Source organism: Python bivittatus, unplaced genomic scaffold (assembly GCF_059951505.1).
Source record: "Python bivittatus isolate LINGU-HERP-01145 unplaced genomic scaffold, Pbiv_v1 ctg000980_np1212, whole genome shotgun sequence".
Lineage (NCBI taxonomy): Eukaryota > Metazoa > Chordata > Lepidosauria > Squamata > Pythonidae > Python > Python bivittatus.
The window spans coordinates 27575068-27598884 of NW_028277125.1; the positions used below are offsets into that span (position 1 = coordinate 27575068).

The 23817-nt window shown below is 38.0% G+C and overlaps 1 protein-coding gene across 1 annotated transcript in view; it reads left to right on the forward strand.

Moving 5' to 3' along the window:
* The window catches only part of SLC9A9 (solute carrier family 9 member A9), a 249281-nt gene that overhangs the window by 205817 nt on the left and 19647 nt on the right, over nt 1-23817 (forward strand). The window lies entirely within an intron of this gene.

Sequence of the window (23817 nt, forward strand, 5' to 3'; positions counted from 1 at the left end):
ACCCTGTTGGTTATGTTTTCTATTTGAGGGAGCACGTTTTTCCAAACGTATGGAAGTTCCTTTCTACTGCTGTCTTTTTATTTTCTCCTACTATTAGTATAAACCACCCAGAGTTGCTTTGGAGTCAGGCAGCCTCTAAATCTCATAAACAAATAAATAAACAAACATACACAGACAGACAGACAAAGATGGAAGAATATAGAAATACCCACAATGGAGGAATGGATTGTGAAGATGGTAGAATTTGCAGAAATGGCTAAATTGACTTGTTTGCTTAGGGAGGAAAGAACAACTGCTTTTATAAAAGACTGGAAACCCTATATGGACTTTTTGATGAAAATGGATAAAAATGAACTGAAGATTTCGGGATTTACCAATTAATAGAATGGAGTGAGGTTTGCTCTCTATTTACAGATACAGTGTATACAGTCTATATACAGTGGCCTGCCCTGCCAGTGTTGGTGGGGGTGTCCCCCTCCCCTGCCCCCGGTAGTTCTTTGATTAGGGTATTAGGCTAGCCAGGTAACAAAATGTTTGGAAGAAAACAACCAAGCTCAGAGAACCCCAAGGACTCCATGGACTTAAATATGACATAAATGTACTGAATGTTCAAAGCACTGACTTAATCAATTCATCCGTAGTTTCTTTTTAAGTCTCTTGTTTTTTCACTTACAACACTGAATATGCTTAACTTTGCTTTTATTGTGCCTAAAGCATTTTAAACAGCTTTTTCCTCCCCCTGTTTATGTCTAACACTTTATTTTTTAAGTCACTTTAAATAAGCTTCACTTTGTACTCAGAATATTTTGCTTTTTGAGCGTCATTCCTGTTGGTATGAAAGGCATAATAGCTGCTAATTAAAATCTTACCTAGTCAGGCAATTACTAACCCTTCCTAAAAGAATCTCATTATTAGTGTAAATTACATTGGAATTTGACTAGGAATCATGTGAGTGAAAGGAATCTAGATTGATTAAAATAATAACTAAGAATGCAAATATACAAGTTAACACTTTGCCTTCTTAAGGTGATACTTAGAGCAATTCAGATAAAATTGAAAGTTACAGATTCAGAAACACAGTAACTTTGTCAAGCAGACAAACATAACTCTAAAATTTGAGCACCCATATCTTAATTTCTGAATTTTTCTGACCAAGCTTTTGCATTGCTACATAATACAACGTAAAGAAATCAACAGATCTGAATTATGAAGTGCAGTAATGGGATAAACTTCATCTGTCAATTTCTGCTTATCACACGGCTGCTAGAAATATACCTGATGAAAAAAATATAAAATATTGTATACATGTACTGCTTTTTCCTAATGCCTATAGCAAACTGGATAAGCAAAAACTTTGACATATATCTTGACAGGCATTGATTACATTCATACTAGGAAAGGTCATAAAGAAAAGCAAGTGTTCCATGCTTCTTGGCTGCTTTCCCTTCTTCCTTTCTGTACAATTTTATATACTGTAAATGCATATTTAGAACTCATTGGATCTGTAGGATTCCACACATTATCTTCTGTCACGCTCCATAACGGCCACAGCAATAAATCTCTACCTTTCAGAAATTCAGCCCCCCAATTCATGAACCAGCTAACAAAGCATTACAGATTCAAAACAGCTAGATTAGATCTTCACTGAATTCAAGAAAAAAGTAATATATACACTGAGATGTGCCTACTGCTGAATGCAGTTTGTGTGTGTGGGGGGGGGGTGGTATCTCCCAAGGTTTAAAACCTAAGGCTTTCTTTCTTCCTGTCCTTTTGAGTCAATAGGCTTTTGGTCATTCTTTCCCTGGCCTTTAAAGTACGGAACATTTGTTCCATGATAATTCTGTCTAGCCTGAGCATTCTTGGTCCCCACCTCATCACTTTCACCCATGACTTCATTCAGATTGCATTTCTAGTTTAGCTTTTATTCAATTGTGATTGTTCCTCCATTCATCCTCTAAAACAATCTGTTCCACTCCCCCTTATTGCGTCCTGGAGCAAAGGACATCCATTCAGTGCTGCTTTCTGTCACAGAAGGATGCTATTTATCGAAAGCTGGATTCAGATCTAGTCATAATTTAGCAAAGCAACCTTCCCCAAATTCCAAGCCAACATGATTTCATTGCCATGAATATTACTGGACAGGTTATAGTTTGATCATGAGGAATGATTCCAAATTTGTGTAGTCCCTAGGTTCATCTGAGTTTATAATGTCCACCTGTTCCTCATAGCTTTCATACTTTGTGTAACAGCCGTAGCACATTGTACCCAGCACAACACTCTGAATTTACCAAATTTATCATAAATTCATTATGACGCTTTGGTATTGAGGTTGCTACTGCCGTTTCACTGGTATTCTCCATTCTGTCTTTCCAAAATAGCTCTTAATTAAATAGTAGATTAAAGAATCTGTTTTGGCCTATAGAGTGTGTGGGTAGCACTTAGTGTTGTACTAGATTGAAAGGGAACACTAGTCTGTTTAAATGACTTTAAAGTATGTAGAATTTATGCAACAGAAAAGAAAAATTCCACCAGAGTCTTTCATATAAATACATAAGGAGAACACATGGTAGGAATAACAAAAGCATTTTTAAATCATTTTTCAAAATTCCAGCCAGGTATTTTTATATATATATAATGCTAGCTTTTGGGATTATTAAATAATTGGACATTTTCAGTCTTCAATGCTGACACCTTTGTAAACTTTTTAAAATAATAGAAGTGTAACAGAAAAATCTTTGAGACGCATTAATGTACCATGTTTAATATTTGAGGCATAATTCATACATCTATTTGTATGTCTATAATGACTTTACTGAAGTTATGCAATCATTGGCGATGTCTGGCCTTCAGAAGCCAAGTAGTATGGCCTCAGCTACAGAAAGGTTGTCCACTTGTGTTATCTTAGATTACAGTATTAGATTATGTTAGAGCTCCAAAATAGGCAAAATATTACTTGTGAGCCACATGCAGCTTCCCAGTTTCATTTCTAGAGCCCATGGACATTTTAAGTATTCTAGCCATAATTTCTCTGCCCCACTTAGAGAAGAATTATGCATATTCTTCTCTGTTCGTGATTAAGCTCACTAGTCATTGGAAACACAAGAGAGTATCTAATTTAATCATCCTAATTTACCCCATACTTTGTAACCATTGCTACAAACATTTGTTATCTACCCAATAAGCCAATAAGACTTGGTTAGTAATAAACTGAATCATCCTGCACATTTCCTTTATTTGAAGTACTGTGTTCAATCTTCCAAGTACCTTATTTCAAGAAAGAATTGAAAGGCTGATTAGAAAGAGATTTCTAAAGAGTTGCTAATAAATAATTGTGAAAAGCAATTTATATCAAGGAAAGGCAATCTGCTTTGTGCTTTTGTAAGTACAGGAAAGATTAAATAGAGAGGAATGAAAAAAAGAGAGTCAGGGGATTGTTGAATCTTCCAACTATTTAATATAGAGTTCATTACGGAAGTGCCTATAACTTAGTATTTTATAAAACAAATTTAGATTAAGACCCAGGCAACTTTTTAAAGCTAGATCAGTATGAAGAACCATATGCAGTGAGAGTTGTGGATTTTTGTTTTTGAGATTTACAAGAAAAAAATTGAATAAGTATATGTTAGGACAACTTGCATTATGCTGGGGTGCTGACACTAGAACAAAATGTTTCTCTGTCATGGCCCTCTCTCATTCCTTGAGATGAGACTTGCCCTAACATTAACGGCCTTCCAAAAGATGGAGTAGATGAAGGTCTTCCAAAGGCCTTTTAGACTATTTAATTAGGGTTACACCATTATAGGATGGTTTTTGGATGTTCCTCCAATCATTTTTAGGATGTATGTGGGCTATTATTAACTATTAATAATAATTACTAATACTGTGGACATTTTAATGTTATGTACAGTAGATGTTTTATACTGAACTGTATAAAGTTTTTTATTGTTGCAGTATGAACAGGGAGGGAGGGAGGGAGGGAAGGGAGGAAGGGAGGAAGGAAGGAAGGAAGGAAGGAAGGAAGGAAGGAAGGAAGGAAGGAAGGAAGGAAGGAAGGAAGGAAGGAAGGAAGGAAGGAAGGAAGGTCTTTGCATGTTGTTTTTTGGCAGGCAGTTGAGCAATGAGTGCCTTCAGAATTCAATCACTGTTGGATTATTCATAAGATTGTCTTGATATTTACTAATAATGAGCACAAATGACTTGATGATTGGGCATATACATGATCACATGTGAAATAAACTATTCAAAATGGAGAATCTTATCTAAAGCAGTCCAGCATATCAAATGTTTCAGAATATGTTTTCTTGATCCTACAACGTAGGATGTATTTTAGGGATACTTCATTCACTGTCATAGACAAAAGAACAGTAGGAATGTACAGAGGAAATTTGGACCTGCTTAATACAATATTGAGCATCATTTATCATTGAGTTTAAAAGGAAGTAAGTTTAATCTTGTTTGTTTTTGGGGTGGGGTCTTACCAGATCAATAAATATAAATGAATATAATATATATTTTACCAATATAAATAAAATGTATTTATTATATAAACATATTTATATAAGTATTAAAAAGACAATAAATATAATCTGCCTATTAACAAGTTCCTGAAATGCTTACTCTGTTGCATCCTGCCACTCTGTTGATTCTCTTTATTCCTTTCTTAGGCAGTTCTGAAGCACGTTGAGGTTTTACAGTAGCAATTTCCTCATCAGCAGTGCAGAAAGGCACATTTGTGTCACAAACAATTCAGCTTTAAAATTCTTGATAACTTATGTGTCGAAATTTGCATTTATCAGAGTGTATGAACTATTTTGGGTATCTATAAATGTAAAGCCTAATACAGAATGACATTATAATGAAATGTGCAATAATGCAAGGGCTAATAAAGTTCTTGCCATATACTGGAGATATCCAAAAATTTCAGACAAATAAAATACTACTACATTTGCTGCACATTTAATTAAAAGACAAATTTGGAATAGATAAGAATTTGTAATTCTGAAATTATATTTGCCTTACTAGGATTCGGTAAATGAAGGGACCAAATACAGATGTACCAGGCCTTTAAGTCAGGGAACCTTTGATCATCAGCTCATGCAGCTGAGTTGGCTGCTCTATCATCAAACTAACCTAGTGCCGCATCATATTCCACCCAGGCAATAAGAATTTCTCCTCATATTGCTAGTCTTATACATAGCTGCCTTCTCTTCTTAATTAGAACTCTATTTGACATTTATGAAGAACAGATGTCAAAAGACATGACATGACATGAAGGGATTTCAAAAGTTATAGGATGCTATTTCTGGCCTTAGAAAGGGCAGATATGAGAGGGAGTAGAGTTGGCATTGAGTCTTGCTTCCTTTTTTAAGTGGGCATTTTCCCCACAATGATATCCTTATAGACCAGTTTCCAGGGCTCTGAAGGCAGCTGTGTTAGTGAACTTTACACTTGGTTTTGTATGTATTGCTTCACGATATATAATCAGAAAACTGGCTCTGAAGAAGAGTTACAATATGCAAGATTCTTAATATTCTTCCTCAAGTTTGCTCCTAGTCTCTTCTTTTTTATATTCTGGAAATCGCTCCTCTTTTCTTCCAATGGATACTGTGTGGTGTCTTCTAACATCTGAAGGGCATAAGTTTTTCTAATCAGGACAGCAATTTCACTGCAATGATTTCATGTTTTTTTTATATATATATATTTCTAGAAAGTTTTCTTATTTTATTTAAACACCCATCAGATAGTAACAATATGGCTATAGCATGCAGATTATCTTTTTGCTGCATCAGCACAACCATGCCAATGTGTCACAGAAGACTATATTGTCTGTCTTAACTAAGAAATGATGGGCTATGCAATAGAAGTGGGTAGGAGAGAAAGCTATCATTACCAGATGTGGTGCAGAAAAAAAGACTTAATAGCATGGCAGATGATATAATCAAGTGGAATGAGACATGAAGCACCTGGTACATACTGTACAGTGGTGCTTGTTACTTTGCATCATGCTTAGCAGAAATGAAATCCAAGGAAAATGAGTAGATAACAATTGAATTGAGGAAACCCTAAACACTATCTGAGATATTTCGGTGTACTTAACTAATGCCATTTATATGATACCAAATGAGGAACACAGAGCTTCCTCCACATGTGGAAAAGATGCTTTTAGAGAACCTCAATGCCACAAGGGTTAGCCTAACTCACCACTGGAATTGTGTGCCATCTGGTGGGCATTCCGTGTAATGAGTTCTCTGTGTCTATATATGCATGAATACTAATAATTAAAAGTAGCCAGGAATACATTCTCTCTGGCTACATGTATGCCCACTTAGTTCCCTCTGCTATACTGCGATCAAGAAAGCAGTGGAAGGCTGAATTGCTGTTGCTGTTACACAGAGAAGATGGTATCAGTTTGTATATGAGAGACCAGAAACATAATTCCTGGAATGCTCCATTACATGAAGTGCCCAGTCAGATTGTTTCATTGAGTGCAATACTTCCCGCCTTCTCGTTTATCAGACATCAGTCATTCATTAGTGAAGGAGAGAGATAGCACGATTCCCATATTAAATACTGTATATCTCCAAAAATCCTTCTGAGGTCATGAAATGTAACCCCCCACCCACCCAACTGTCTTGAAGTTTCAGATCAAAACTTTAACAGATGAACTTTAACCCACAGTTACACAACTTAGGGAATCAGGAGCACCTGAGGTCTTCTACAGCTTTAGATTGTGGTTCCCAAAGTCCCTTCAAAATTGCCACTAAATTGTAACTGTAAACAAGTCAGAAATGGAAAAATGTTAGATGCATAGGAATAAGCTTATTAACTGTAGTTAATTAATTAGCTTTTCATCTGGCACTCAGCCAAAAAAAGGTTGTGAATCCCTTCTATGAAACAAATATGTTGCATTCAATCTTTTGGATCTAGCTCACTTTTTCCCTGGTCTGTAAACTGGTGATGAAATAATGTATTTCTTCTTGAAAGCAGTGTCAATATTACTGAACATAAATCCTGCCAAACTGGATCTGATAGCTTAAGCTTAGTAGCAGAGGACTTAAGCATTCTAACATAGTGCTGCTATTGTTAGGAAGAGTTGAGAAGTTAAGTCTTTGTTAATTGTACAATGTGTTAATCACTCTGATCTGTGTTTTTCAAACTAATCTAAGGACCAAAATGTTGCTATCTTTTGGGTTTTGGAGATATTTGAAAGTCATAATATCAGTTTTAGGTTAAAACATGCCATACAGTGTTTCAGAATGCCTGTTTGAAAAGAAAACTTAAAATCTTATATTTTAAGATTTAAAATGTGTGGATCATTAAAAAAAACAAAACAAATTAACTGATTGACAAAAGAACAGGATGGAATGGATTGTGAGGGAACTGAAACTGACCAAAATGCTTTCCACATTAGTAACTACTGGAAAATATTGAAAGACACAATATAAAAATGATCATGTGAAAATGCTTCAAGCAGAGCTTTTTAATACTTTCACCCACTCCATTCCTCAAGCCTATGCCCTTTTCATTTTTCTTTCTGCAAAATGATGACCCTGTTTATCTTCCAACCAACCTTCTTCGAGGATCATTTGTCCCACACATTACCTTCTTTCTTTCTAACAGCATATGTATCTCCACTGTCCTATTTCCTGACCTTTTATCTTCCCTAGATTTTTAACTCAGCTCCAGTGAAAAGCTAGACCTCTTGACCTGTCCAATGCTGCTGTCTCTCTTCTGAGGAACATATCACAAATGCTTTTGTTGTGTTTCTAGCTATGAAAATTCTTATCACAGCCCTGTACCATATCTTGAATTTCTGATTATTCTACTGGTTCATAACACAGCACTTGAGCTCTACCTACTGAAACACTTCAATTTAGTTAAACTGAAAAAAATAGTCACATGTCCACCTCTCTCACCCAAGAGGCCTTCTATAAATTCCAGATATGCAATGAAGGACAAATTTAAACACTGTTGTATAGATGGTTTAGATGGGAGATAGATCACACATTACCAGGGAATGTTTGACAGAAAACAAGACAAGATGCAATCAGAGGGGGTTTGATGAGCATCAATATTCCCATAAGAAATATGCAGTCATTAAAAATTATAGCTAGGTCATATCAGTTTGTAGTGTTAACTCATATTAGTTGAGCATACAATTAAGTTACAATTTCACTCACAGTGTGCCATTTTGCTATTATAATTAATGCTATATTTGTGTTTGTTTAAAAATTCAAAACCAAAAGTTTTCAACAGCAATAGATAAAAAGTAGTAGAGCTGTGCATCATAAGAGAACTATTGCATAAAGACTATTATGTCCCACTACAAATGCCAAAGCAGCCTTTGGTTTTATTTTAAGATAGTCACTTCAATAAAAGATAGTCACTTCATAAAATTGCAGCACAATTCTATGGCTCAGTTCAAGCAGGATTTAAGTGATAACTTAATTTATTTGGTTGAACACCAGATATTGCTGAACTATAACTCCCAGCATCCCTTACCAATGGCCATGCTTCTTAAGGATGTTGGGATATGTAGTTCAGTGACATCTGGAGTGCTACAGGTTACTTATTCTGTGCATAACATGCAAAATAGGCCACTAAGTGGATGCTGGATTTCAGCATGTTTATGAGGAAGTAAATGATATTTGCATTTAAATATATTTTATTTATTTGTTTGGCTTGATATACCACTGACTACTGACGTCTCTCAGTGGTTTACAATAAAAAACAAATTTAAAATCAAGACATTAAGAACAGTTAAATTAACAAATTAGCAAAACAAGTATAATTAATAATTAAAATTAACAGTTAAAATTAGCAATAAAAAGATGGGTTTTAATGACCTTTTTAAAAGCTAATAAAGATGTTAGCTCCCTTAGCTCTACAGAGAGTGCATTCCAAAAGTGGGCACAGAAGATAGTCCTGAGTTATAGCTAGACAATCTTGCAGCAGTTGTAGGTGAACTTCCTCAGATGATTTTAGTAAGCCTAGAGGTTAATATAGAAGAAAGAATTCTCTCAAATAATGTGGACTGAAGCAGTATAGGGCTTTAAAGATAAAGACCATTACTCTGTATAGTTCTTGGAAATGGATCGGCTAACAGTGCAATGCTTTAAGTATAGGTATAATGTGGCCTATTTGTATTTTTCCAAGACCAGCCTGGTTGCTAAGTTTCATACAACTGAAATTTCCCAGCTGGACACAAAGATCATCTTACACATCTTATAGAGCTACAGTGAAGCTTAGATGTTTCATGGACCTATAGAAAAGCATTAGAGACAGAATGGAGCCCTGAGTGATACCATACAATATTTCCCATTTTGAGGAACAACTGTCTTCAGTTGCCCAAGGTATAGGACAAAGCCATTGCAAAGCCATGTCTACTCTTCCAAAGTCTCTGAGGAAACACAGAAGAATACCACAGTCAAGAAGAACCTGTAGTTTCTCTCCCTCTGTTGATCTCCAAGGTTCATACATCAGGGTGACTAAAGCAGTCTGAATCCCATAGCCCACCAGAAGCCAGTCTGAAATGGGTTAAAATAATTTGCTTCTTTCAGGATTGACTGCAATTGAGAAACTGCCATCACTAATAATAACAATGATAATAATAGTAATAATAGTAATAATGTGTTCATACATGAAACAGAAAAAACTGATTTAGAATGTACAATTCATGTCAATCAATATCAACAGAATTATGTCAAATTAAAATGTATTATAATATTTCAGAGTAAATAAACATCACATTCAAAATGAAGTATATTTGTGCGGTTAACAATAACACTATAAAGTAATTTTAGAGTCTGAACTTAACAATTTTATGAGGAGATGGGGAGACATTTAGGCAACCACATTTTATTATCTGAGTGGTGGTGAAACACACAACTAACATTTTTCTTCTCCTCAGCCCTACAATACCATGCCAAGCTTTAGAATCACTACAACAGAACAAAATCAGCATGTCAGTATTACCCTGTGCAAATTTATACTTTAAACTCACAGTATGGTTACAGGGAGTTTTAGACTTCAGTCTTAGCACTGATGTGATTTCTAGAATAAAATAAGCATTTGTTTCTGTTTATCTGAAGGACCCACTGACACCTGAATGAACACCAGGTAGTTGTCAAAAACGCTGGCATATTTCTAAAGAAAAAAGAATGAACATCCACAAACATGTGCATATTTGGTAGCCCACTCACAATTCTAGTTTTTTTTAAAGGTTCCTGTGATGAGTAGGATCAATCTGATGAGCCCTGAATTGTCCTTATTAGTGCAGGTATTTATACCAGACCTGTTTGCTGTGCTGTAACTGAACTTTCATCCTCTTGAACTTAGGCCTGAAGTCCAATCCTAACTGTATCATTAGGTATTAATAATAGTTTCCTTTATTATTTTGTTAGAATCTGAAGTACATGGTGGTGAAATACTTTCTTTCCATGCCCCATGGTAGAAGATACTATCTCTTTGTTTCAGAAGGGGCATCTTCTTTCAAGCCAACAGATACTCTCAGCCTTTTACATTTGTAATTTGCTATTTTATTTATATATTACATTCACACCCTGCCACAATCAAGTTTCTCTCAGTGGCTTCCATAGTAGAAGACAAATTTAAAACACCCATGGTGAGCTTAAAAAGATTTTTTTTAAAAGCTTCATAAGAGTGAAATAAGTACAAAACAAAAATAAAACAGAAGATAAACCCAAGAGGTTAAAAAGCTCAAAGGAACAGTTCCATCTTCAACATTTTCCTGAATATACTCAGGGATGGCACCAGCTTGGCATCTTCCAAAATTTGGCATTGCCATCAGAAAGCAACACTTCCTTGCTTTAGCTCCCTTTATCTCCCAATGGGGGGAGTAATTTTTCCCAGATTTATTACACAAACCCCAGCCTCACACAGAAGCCAGGATGTGGCATGGGTTAAGCCTGCATGTTGCACTAGATAATGTAGTGCACCAGAACTCCACTACTTTGGAGTTCGTAAGTCAGAAGGAGTCCCAGATAATATAACACAATGATCCCCTAGCCACCATCAAAAACCCCCCACATAAGGAGTCAAGATTCTAGTGAATCTATTCCTAGCAGGGAATAAGTCACCCTAAATGAAAATGCTGGACAACATCACACCAATGCAAAAAGGGAGAAGAAGTAAAGGTGTTTCATCTCCCTTATCAACACAGTGTAGGCCCAAACATGGGCACATACCTGTGCTCAGTCAGAACCACTTTTTACCTTTGTCCACCCATGCTCTAGGCATCATCTCTGCTGCTTTGTCTCCTGGAGTTACTCAGTAAACCAAGGGGTCAATTTGGATCAACTGAGCCCTGGGCTGACCTGCCCCTTAGATTATGTAATGGGCAGAAGAAATAACTTCGAGGAACAAGAGGAAGAGCCGCTACCAAAACAACAGTTAGATAAAAGAAACCTGAATCCAAGCCAGAACTGTGTCTCAGACAAGATCCTCCCTGATTCTCACGAAGATCCCAAGGAAGTACATTCTGACCTGCAAGATTCTGTTACCATAACCTTATAATATAAGTAGTATTGGTCTGCATGACTTTGGTTTCCTAGTCTGGTCTACCTCAAAGGGCTGACAGATTGCTGGAGAAGTCCTTAGGCACCTTCTGGAAACCAGATGGATCCATCAGGCACCTGAGCAGATCATCTGAATGCATCCCACGTTGAGGAAGTCAGCAATTAATCAGAGCATGATCTGACCATGGCAAAGAGTTTATGGAAATCCTCTCCATCTGCAGATCACATAATATCTCTTAGGCAAACTCAAGATCTAATACATATGTTAGGCCAGATATTACCTGGGACAAGGTTATGATATTCCTGGAGGCCATAAATTCCTGGACTTCACTAGAACCCTCTCCCAAGGCATGAAGGTTGAAGTACCCCAGCACCAAGAGGTAGGTGTTCTCCACTACCACCCCTGAAACTAGATCCAGGAGCCTAGGGAGGGATTCTGCCGGGCAGTGGGGTGATCAGTATTCCACCAAGATCCCTGGCTTACCTCTATGGTTTTTCACATGTAGGCACTCATACCCCAGTATCTCAGGAGCAGCATCCCTGATCACAGAAAGAGGGTCTCTAATGATCAGTGCCATCACCCCCATCTCTCACTTTACCTAGCTGTGACATTAGGTTGCTGAAGGACCCAAAACCTGGTGGGACAGATTTCAGAGAATTCCAACCAGAATATCCAAATATTGTATTTGAGTTCTGTGAGTTAAATACCAATGTATCTGGAGAGCCTTGGCTAGGGAAGGCTGAACACAAGAAGGCTATGAAGTTGGCCTAGGGCTGAGGGGTAGCAACAGCAAAAAGAAAAGACTGGCTGTTACCATAGCCCAGCTAACTTTATATCCAAAGGAGGAAGTGGAACCAAACTGGAACAACAGTAAGTTGTTATTGTGTAGAAAGGAAGGAAGGAAGGAAGGAAGGAAGGAAGGAAGGAAGGAAGGAAGGAAGGAAGGAAGGAAGGAAGGAAGGAAGGAAGGAAGGAAGGAAGGAAGGAAGGAAGGGAATCATTTTTAAAAAGTATGTATTTGCCTAATAAGAATGATAAATGAGTTTTAATAAGCAGATGAATAAATGAAATAAATTATTCAAAGGAAAACTGGCATCCTAATATTCAAAAATAATTACCTTTTTAAAAAATAATGTCATCCTGAATGTAATTACTCCTACTATAATAATATATTAAGACCAGTGTTTATAAAACTGATGACAAATGTTACATAAGCTTCCATATCCCAAGGTTGGTTACTATATAGTACAATAGTATACCAAGCAAGAAGTTCTGCCATAAATTGTATGCACTGCTCATATTCATGCCCTATTCATCACTGTGAAAGTCAAGCACTGCTCTCTAAAGGGAAACAGGTCTTCCTGGGTTGCTGGAGCCGCCAATCATATTTAATAAAATATGTCATAATTTTTATCAGGTGGAGAAGACAAGACATTTATATCATTTTTTCTAAACAGCAGTAGTAGGGCATTGCAAAACTGGCACATGATTTGCACAGGGTTAATAATTTGTCATCTTCAGAGTCTGAAGCACACAATTTGATATCTTAAGCAATAAACAGCCATGCTGGTGGCAAACGCAAGTTGGCATAAGGCGAAGCCTGTGAAATGTTGCATTGACAGATAAAACAGTTATGGTGGTATTTAACTTGCCCATATCACAGGATTGTTGCACGGGCTGCACTGGCTATCAGTTTCTTTCCGGGTGCAATTCAAGATGCTGGTTATCACCTACATGGCATGGGACCAGGTTATTTGTGGGACTGCCATTCTTTGAGGGTATCTGTCCATTCCACCAGGTCAGATAGAGTGGGCACACTGCAGGTCCTTTCCCTTAAATACTGCCGTCTAATAGGACATAGAAAGCGTGCATTTTCTGTAATGGCCCTTATCCTGTGGAACACCCTTCCCCCAGCAATCCAGCAGACATCACCCTTTTAGCTTTCCAAAAGGCCACAAAGAGTTGGCTCTTCCCCAGGCGCTAGGGTAGAGTGAGATGGGAGCCTATGGATGGTTTTTTGGGTGCATCCCAGGAGGATGGATGACGTACAGGATTTTTTTATCATTACGTGTATGGGATTTTTTTTACTGTTTTGTGGTTTTTAATATTGTGCCCCCTTCATGGATCACTGCCTTGTCGTGGCGAAGGGGCTTGCGTAACTCAGTGAAGCCATGAGCTATACCGTGCAGGGCCACCCAAGACGGACAGGTCATGACAGAGAGTTCTGACAAAATGTGGTCCACTGGAGAAGGAAATGGCAACCCACTCCAGTATCCTTGCCAAGAAAACCCCATGGACAATGTTAAAAGGCTAAAAGATATGATGCCGGAAGATGAGCCCCTCAGGTCGGAAGGTGTCCAATATGCTACTGGGGAAGAGCGGAGGGCATTTCCAAGTAGCTCCAGAAAGAGTGAAGCGGCTGGGCCAAAGCCGAAAGGACGTTCAGCTGTGGATGTATCTGGAAGCGAAAAGAAGGTCCGATGCTGTAAAGAACAATATTGTATAGGTACCTGGAATGTAAGATCTATGAACCAAGGCAAGCTGGATGTGGTCAAACATGAGATGACAAGATTGAACGTCGACATCTTGGGAATCAGCGAACTGAAATGGACGGGAATGGGTGAATTTAATTCGGGTGACCATTATATCTACTACTGTGGGCAAGAAACCCTTAGAAGAAATGGAGTTGCACTCATAGTGAATAAGAGAGTGGGAAAGGCAGTAATGGGGTACAACCTCAAAAACGACAGAATGATCTCAGTGCGTATCCAAGGCAAACCATTCAAAATCACAGTCATCCAAGTCTATGCCCCAACCACTGATGCTGAAGAAGCTGAAGTTGACCGCTTCTATGAAGACCTACAACACCTTCTAGAACTAGCACCAAAAAAAGATGTCCTTTTCATCATAGGGGATTGGAATGCTAAAGTAGGAAGTCAAGGAGTAATCGGAATAACAGGCAAATTTGGCCTTGGAGTACAAAATGAAGCAGGGCAAAGGCTAATAGAGTTCTGTCAAGAGAACAAGCTAGTCATAGCAAACACTCTTTTCCAACAACACAAGAGACGACTCTACACATGGACATCACCAGATGGTCAATACCGAAACCAGATTGATTATATACTTTGCAGCCAAAGATGGAGAAGCTCTATACAGACAGCAAAAACAAGACCAGGAGCTGACTGTGGCTCAGATCATGAGCTTCTTACTGCAAAATTTAGGCTTAAATTGAAGAATGTAGGGAAAACCACTAGACCACTCAGGTATGACTTAGATCATATTCCTTGTGAGTACACAGTGAAGGTGATGAATAGATTTAGAGGATTAGATTTGGTAGACAGAGTGCCTGAAGAACTATGGACGGAGGTCCGTAACATTGTACAGGAGGCAGCAACTAAAACCATCCCAAAGAAAAAGAAATGCAAGAAAGCAAAATGGCTGTCTGATGAGGCTTTACAAATAGCTGTGGAAAGAAGGAATGCGAAAAGCAAGGGTGAAAGGGAAAGATATAAGCAACTGAATGCAGATTTCCAGAGAATAGCCAGGAGAGATAAGAAGGCCTTCTTAAATGAACAATGCAAAGAAATCGAGGAAAACAATAGAATGGGGAAGACTAGAGATCTCTACAAGAAAATTGGAGATATGAAAGGAACGTTTAGTGCAAAGATGGGCATGATAAAGGACAAAAAGGCAGGGACCTAACAGAAGCAGAAGAGATTAAGAAGAGGTGGCAAGAATACACAGAAGAACTCTACAAGAAAGATCTTAATGTCCCTGATGTCCACGCTGGTGTGATCACTGACCTTGAGCCAGACATCCTAGAGAGTGAAGTCAAGTGGGCCTTAGGAAGCATTGCTAACAACAAAGCTAGTGGAGATGACAGTATTCCAGCTGAGTTATTTAAAATACTAAAAGATGATGGTGTTAAATTGCTGCACTCAATATGCCAGCAAGTTTGGAAAACGCAACAGTGGCCACGGGATTGGAAAAGGTCAGTTTACGTTCCAATTCCAAAGAAGGGCAACGCCAAAGAATGCTCAAACTATCGCACAATTGCACTCATTTCACATGCTAGCAAGGTTATGCTCAAAATCCTACAAGCTAGGCTTCAGCAATACATGAACCGAGAACTACCGGATGTACAAGCTGGGTTTCGAAGAGGCAGAGGAACTAGAGATCAAATCGCCAACATTCGCTGGATCATGGAGAAAGCACGAGAGTTCCAGAAAAATATCTACTTCTGCTTCATTGACTATGCAAAAGCCTTTGATTGTGTGGATCACAACAAACTGTGGCAAATTCTTAAAAAGATGGGAATACCAGACCACCTTACCTGTCTCCTGAGAAATCTGTATGCGGGCCAAGAAGCAACAGTTAGAACCGGTCATGGAACAACCGATTGGTTCAAAATAGGGAAAGGTGTACGACAAGGCTGTATACTGTCACCCTGCTTATTTAACCTATATGCAGAGTACATCATGAGAAATGCCAGGCTGGAAGAATCACAAGCCGGAATTAAGATTGCAGGGAGAATCATCAACAACCTCAGATATGCGGACGATACCACCCTAATGGCAGAAAGTGAAGAAGAACTAAAGAGCCTCTTGATGAGGGTGAAAGAGGAGAGTGCAAAAGCTGGCTTGAAACTCAACATTAAAAAAACTAAGATCATGGCATCTGGACCCATCAATTCCTGGCAAATAGAAGGGGTAGAAATGGAAGCAGTAACAGACTTCATTTATTTGGGCTCCAAGATCACCGCAGACGGAGACTGCAGCCATGAAATTAAAAGACGCTTGCTCCTTGGGAGGAAAGCCATGGCAAGCCTAGATAGCATATTAAAAAGCAGAGACGTCACCTTGCCGACAAAGATCCGCATAGTCAAAGCTATGGTTTTTCCAGTAGTAATGTATGGCTGTGAGAGCTGGACCATAAAAAAGGCCGAGCGCCGAAGAATTGATGCCTTTGAACTGTGGTGCTGGAGAAGACTCTTGAGAGTCCCCTGGACTGCTAGGAGGTCAAACCAGTCAATCTTAAAGGAAATCAACCCTGATTGCTCATTGGAAGGATCGATAATGAAGCTCAAGCTCAGATATTTTGGCCACCTAATGCGAAGAGAGATCTCTTTGGAGAAGACCCTGATGCTGGGAAAGATTGAAGGCAAAAGGAGAAGAGGACGGCAGAGGATGAGATGGTTAGATAGCATCACTGAAGCAATAAGCATGAAACTGAGCAAACTCAGGGAGGCAGTGAAGGACAGGAAGGCCTGGCGCAATATGGTTCATGGGGTCACGAAGAGTCGGACACGACTTAACGACTAAACAACAACAACAATATTGTGAGCCGCCCAGAATTGTGCTCTAAAACGGGCAGCCATACAAATCTTTTAAATAAATAAAATAACATAACATAACATAAATCATGATATCAAACCATGATAGTTGAGTTCCTACAAGATGTTAAACCATCAGTTAAACAAATTCACATTCCTGGCATAAGCCAGACCTCTACTCATCTTGGCTCTGTTGTCTTCAACTAGTGAATTTTCATATACTTTTTTCTATCCAGCAGGTTCATTGGTTCACTGATTGTGAAAATCTAGGAGCTCCCAGAATTGCTAGATCATTTGATATCCTCAGCCTCTTACGCATTTGGTTAGTCCTAGTGCAATGAATTAAAGTCAAATTAATCTGCATTCCTATCCAATGCAGGCACTGCCTGAACGAAGCCCATTCTATTGTGACCCTAGGACGGACTCACTATGCTATCTGTCATCAGTCTTCCCCCCACATCAATTCACATAATGAGCTGGCAGGGAATTATGGGTAGCTGACATCCAACCTATTGGCAAGGCACTGTTAGAGATGATTGGGCTACAGGCCTTTGCTGTCTTTATTGCTAAGCCTATTTGACCTTTTAAATATATAAACAACACTATGAATGTAATAGTACATTATCTAATGGAAATGGAAAATGCTTCTGGGTATAATACCAAACAGAATCTGAAGCTCGAAAAAGAAATCAACACATTTGAAAGTACAAAATAATGAAATCATTAACCTAGAGAACATTTTGAAAAGTCTTATATATGATAATATCTAAAAATGCCTAAAACATCCAAATGACATGACTGTACTTTAGTTGTTCATTAACAGTAAATGACCTGTAAAGTAACCACGCTATACAATTCTTGAGCACCTTGAATTCTTCTATTTCTGTGGAAATGATTTTTATAACATTTGCTGATATTTTGATAATGGTATGAAGATCACACCAACCTAGAAAACATTTGCATATTTTATACATACTTCTTATGAATGTCAAATACTTATGTACAGTGTGCTTTTGCTAGCAATGAGCACTGTAAAATTGCATATTATGAACTTATTATAATGTTTGTATTTCGTTTAGATTTAAGGTGAGGAACCCTTTCATTCAGGCAGGCTAGCTGTTGTGTTCTTGTCCTATCAACTCAACTTAGAAGAACTTTATATAATAAAACACAAAAAATAATTCATGCTCTGAATGGTTCTTAATGTTACATGGTGGTGCCAATAGAGGATATACGAGTCCATTCTATATGCAGTTCCTCTTCTGGCCATGATAGACATAGTTGTGCATGCTTTTAAATGATTTGGAAGAGGTGCTTTGAATCTTGTGCAAGCAGACGACCTCTCTACTATTTCATAAACTAAAGGCATCACTTTTTCAAGCTCATGTGGACTCTTGCGAAAAGGCTGGCTGCTTTAAAGAACAACAGAGAGGTGCTGTGGCCACACAAGTTCTGAAGCACTTTTTCTGAATCAGTTTCAAAGCATGGATTTCAGTGCAATCTACCAAGCCCCTGTGGTTTCAGTAGTAAAGACCAGCAAGTGCTTAAAGCAAGTGCAGTCATAGATTTGAAAGTGGGCCTTTTTAAATTATGTTTCCTCCTTTTATTAAAAGACATCACAATCCAGTCCCTATTAGCACATGCAGAGAACAAGATATGTATATTGTCCATATCCCTATGTATCCAGGCTCTATCTCTGCACAGGGTCTGAGGAACCCGAGGGGTAAAATAAAATAAAGGGTTAAAGTACACACAGAGAGACATAGATTTCTTTCTCATTGCTTCCTGTATCAATGTAACTTTTTCTCTATTGTTTTTTGTGCACTGGAATTAGTGGCCCAGTTAATAGGTCCCATTCACAAACTCCACGATTCTTATTGTTGGCTTGTCACTGAGCAGGTCTGTATTTATTCTGTCCTTGAAAGAATTCACTGTCATATTTCTATTCTGACCTTGAAAGAATTCACTGTCCTATTTCGTGTTGCTCAAAGGCTGCTTTTTATGTGAGAGCCTGAAAGCTGTTTCTGAGGTCCAGCCGTGCACAGCATCTTCTCTATCTCTTACTTCTAGTGGTGACTTGTTATTTGGCTACTGGGCCTGCTGTTTATTTGATTGTCTTCCTTATGGAGGGTCACTTATTTGGTCATCACCTGTCGTAGCACCTGTTTTGTGTGTTCTGATAAATCTTTATCCTCTTTCTTCAGTTAAGGCTTGGCCATTCTCTGGTACTGGGTTTAACCAACATTCTGCCTTCTTTCATGCCTATTCATTCAGTGCTTCTTGTCTGTAGAATAATTAGGTGGGGAAACTCAGAACATTGAAATAATTATTGGGAGTACACTTTGATTAGTTTATTGCCTTGATTCTATCTGATCATTTCATATACTGAGCCATAATTTAAGTAGGGATCCCTCCAAGAGCATGTTCCACTACTCATACACACTCATCCCCGCCAGGTGCAATTGGAAAATCTTACAGGAAGTTCGAGTCAGTGGCAGGAAGTTTATTCAGATACATGTGGAAAGAGCTCCTCACTGATACTCACTCACACTACCTCACATGGTTTCAGTTTGCCTGCTCCCTTTTGTTTCAGTGCTTTTCCTCATGCTTTTGCCATGTGCCAGTCATCAGACATGATGTTAACACTCCTACGCTCCATTAAGAAGCTCCTCTTTTCATATATCTAGTCTTCTGGACTTACAAGCATTCAAGGATGATGTAGTAGAATTCATACATTACACACAGAAGATCCAGATTCTATCTCTGGCAGAGCACACAATGGAAGGGCCCCTACAATGTCTGAGGTCTTTAAACACAACACAGCAATGGATTACAAAGAAGAAACAGCTCCCTGCCTGACATCAAAAGATGTTATCCATCCTAGATTTCCTGAAAACTACAGTGTATGTTTACCTAACCCACCAGAGCAATATGCATTCAGTTATCACAAAACAAATACAAAAAGCTATACAAAGCTATATAATTTAGCCTCAAGGCTCAATAAAAATATAAAAAACAAAACAAATATCTCATGATTCGATTGCAGCCTTAGGATCCACATAAAGGTTAGGTATTACTGATGTTTAAAAGCTATTTTAAAAACTTTGGCATAAACGGGGATGAGGAAAAATAATGGCAGATGTTGCTGCTGTAGAAAAATCAGGGAGTCATATATAGACTTACAGATAAAAGCTGGCATGGTTTAAACCAAAGAGAATTTCCTGTCTGTCTGCAGAAGAGGAAAGTGATAAATTGTGAAAGAGGTAAATGATTGCATAGTGGCCACACAGGAAATGCTTAATGTTGAGGCTTCAATCTGGTGTTAGCATAGAGTTATTTTTGCTCCTTTGGTTTGCTTCTCTAAAAATGCCTCTTTAGAGGCAACCTCTAAAACAATGTGACATAAAGCACCAGGGGAGGGGGATATGCCAGGTGAAGGAAAATTAGTGGAAGTCACTGTGCACCCTCTTCCTCCAGTAAAAAACTCAACTGAATCTCAGTCTCTTCTACAAACAGAAGGAACTCTCCTCCCTATGGGTGCGATGTCTTAGATTCAATCCAGCATTTTCTTCTTTGAACTTTTTTAATCCAGGAGGGGCAAGCTCTAGCCCAAGGGATGTAGCCTCCTCCCAGTTCTCTTTTTGTAGCTCTTAAAGGCTCCTATGGCCATGTTTACTAAAAATAGACAGTACATTTCTTGACATTTTGAAGTAGAAAACTGTAATATTAGGCATTTCACTATTAAAAAAAATAAAATCCCCCAAATTCCCCCAACCCCTAGTTGCACTCACATAAGTGAGTGATTCCACTTGATGTGCAACCAGCAGAAGCACCAAATATATTAAATGCACCTTTTGGTCATCAAAATGTGAAAAACCTTTAACTGATCCTGAAAAGTTATGGCCCTGTGGCTAAATAAAGAATGGAGAAAAGTTTCACAAGTCAAAGGTCTCTGTAAACTTTTCCATACAGTCCACAAGAAGGTTCCATCTAAGACTGGGACATAAATGCCCTTGTAATCTGTGGCAGAAGTGACCATCTAGGTCCATTTTTAAACTACTTAAGTATGAACAGGTAGGAGGTAGCAACTGGGCTTTTTAATCAGATGTTATTTCAGTTGGACCTAATGTTTTGAAGTACTGGCCACTTGGAGCTCAGCCATCCTGATCACCATTCCCTCTCACGTGGCCTCCTGGAATACAGTCACATTTTAAGACCTAGTGATGAACCTGAAAGATGACTAAAACAACACCTCCAAGCAAATGTTCCAGGATATACATTCAGTCTTGTTAAATTAAGTGGCAACTTACCTCTAAGCAAGTATGTCTAGGAATACATTGTGCTTTAAATGTTCCTGTTTTAATTTCACATTTTTTTACCTTTTTTCCTATCATTTTTTCTAGAAATAAAATAGAAAAATACTACGATTTTATATACCCATAGTAACCATACATGCAGTTGACTCTTCTAACACTTATTAGAGTGGTAATATTATTTTGACAGGGATGACTCTCTTCTTTTCATTATGTATTGATAAAATTTCTCTTTTGCCTTCCTACCCATAGGGGCTAATCTGATTTATATCATTGCTTACCAATTTCCCAGAGCAAGTTATGAGCAGTATTGCAACTTTCAATACATGTATCAGCAACTAAATTTACTAATACCCTATTGTATCTTAAGAGGATTTATCTGTCCAGAAATGTATCTGTTGGGATTAGCGAGTGGTATATAACAGCAATCACCAGATTAGTAAAGTGGCCCTTTTATTAGAAAATAAACATTATCAGGATAAATGCCATTCGCCTGCTGTTCAGATTAGGCACTGAAATATGGTTATAGTGTTCTTCTAAAGGTCCAAAACAGTGACCTAAAATGCAGGAAGACACACTGAACCATCATAATGGAATACGTAAACAGAAATACTTGCAGATAAAGAAAAAAAGTTTTCACCAGCCATTTCTAATGACATTTGGAAACATGCTTTAGAACTAGCAATTGCAAGTCAGCATTGCATTAATAATAGTAGTACTGCATCCGTTTGATTGCAAATCTCTGACTATACAATTTTTATTCAGAATTTTTAATCATCTCAATTATTTACTTGGAGTCCTTTTTTCCCATTGTTTCTCTCTTGTTTGTTTAATGTATTAATGTTGTTTCAATATTTGCTCCTTGATCTGCATAGATTCTTAGATGACTTACTGCTCCAATTTGAGTGTATGCATAGCGTCTAAAGGCTTGCCACCCTGAACTAAACTGAAATTTATATTGGGTTCCAGTGAACATAGTACACTTGTCTCATTGTGTTATATAATGACTGTTCAAGGGCACTTTTTCAGTATATACAGCAATGTCTAAATGCAGTTAGCTCCAGCTGGAGCATATAAACAGTAGCACTAAGGCTACTATGGAGGAACTGGGAAAAAGAGGCATTTTACTACTAACATGGAAGTTTGTGCTAGTATTGGTACTGTCTTCTGGTCAGGCACAGCAAGGTTATGGGCAACTATGGCCTCCTCATGTTCTCTTTTGGAGTCAGATATGAACTTTTTTTTTTTTTACTCATAAGGAACCAGGCTTGATGCAAAACTGCACAGAAGTAATTATTTCAGTCAGAGATTTTGTGGAAGGCCATATAAGTTTGTTAAATGAATACATAAATATATATTTATCCTTCCCAGTTCTCAGTATAAGTTTATTACTTGGGCTACCATCTCTAAATGAATCCATGTAAACAATGTTTAAGTTACAAGAACAAAGAACCAATGAAACAACAGCCACAAGTTTGTATATTTATTTTGTTGTATTAATTGCTTTCTTGCCCATCTCTCTGTTAAGAAATTTAATTATTCCTATAGGCATCCACCATGGGGGTTGGCTCACTGCCCACACTCACCACCATGGTAGACTTTTCACAATGCACAATAATGTATCCCATAAGAAACTGGCTTATAATTTATTTGTGGTGGCTATTTATATGGGCCAAATATACATGATGCCACAGAACCATAATCAGGACTTTTTTTCAAACCCTTTAAAAACAGTTGTGGGGGTATCCAATTTTGATAAAAGCAGTGGTATTGGAGAAGTCTCCATCTTCCCCATGAGGTTTGCCAAATCTAGTGGCCCTGTATTATGCTGCTATTCATCTATGAAAGAGGAAAAAAAAGTAATACTGCTTTAGCTATATTTCTTCTACAGTAGAACAATTTCTGAGAAGTTATTTGTAGAAAACAGTGCATGAAGAGGGAACAAATGTTCTCCACACACAGTACAACCACAGATACTAGTCTGTAAGCATGTAGGGTTGAAAAGGCTTCTCGTGTCAATACCTCCAAGGTTCCCCACCCTTTTTTCAAATAAATATAAGATGAAAACACAGAGAAAAAAGCAAGAAATCTATCAATTTCTTATTTAAGCAGCATGAAAGTAAATGTACATTTCATTGCAACAGAACCTTTGTCATATAGCAACTCAAAAGAGGTCTCCAGGGGCCACATAACATCATCAGAAAGGTTGCACATGGCCTACAGATTGTCACCTGTACTTCAGATGCAGCAACCATTGGGAGAACAATGAACAGTATTATGGGTCTGCTGCATTTTCCTCCTACCCAGAGGAGAACTGGGTCTGTTCTATACAAAAGGAAATCTTTTCTCAATGAACCCACATTGTTTTTTAATACATGAAAGTAGCCAATCTTTAAAAGTTATTGGACTATAACTGACAAGGCAGGAGTATTTGTCAGAGCCCCAGCAGTCAGTAAGTATAGTTCTATTTTTAATTTCTTAATATCAATATTCTCTTAGCTGTCCCATATAACAAAAAGTAAAGGTTACCCAACAAAAGATGACTTGCAAGTTCTGAATAAACAATAGGGGAAGTGGGTGTGGGATATTGGGTTCACAGGGAGAATTCTTTTCTATATAACATAAAAACATGTA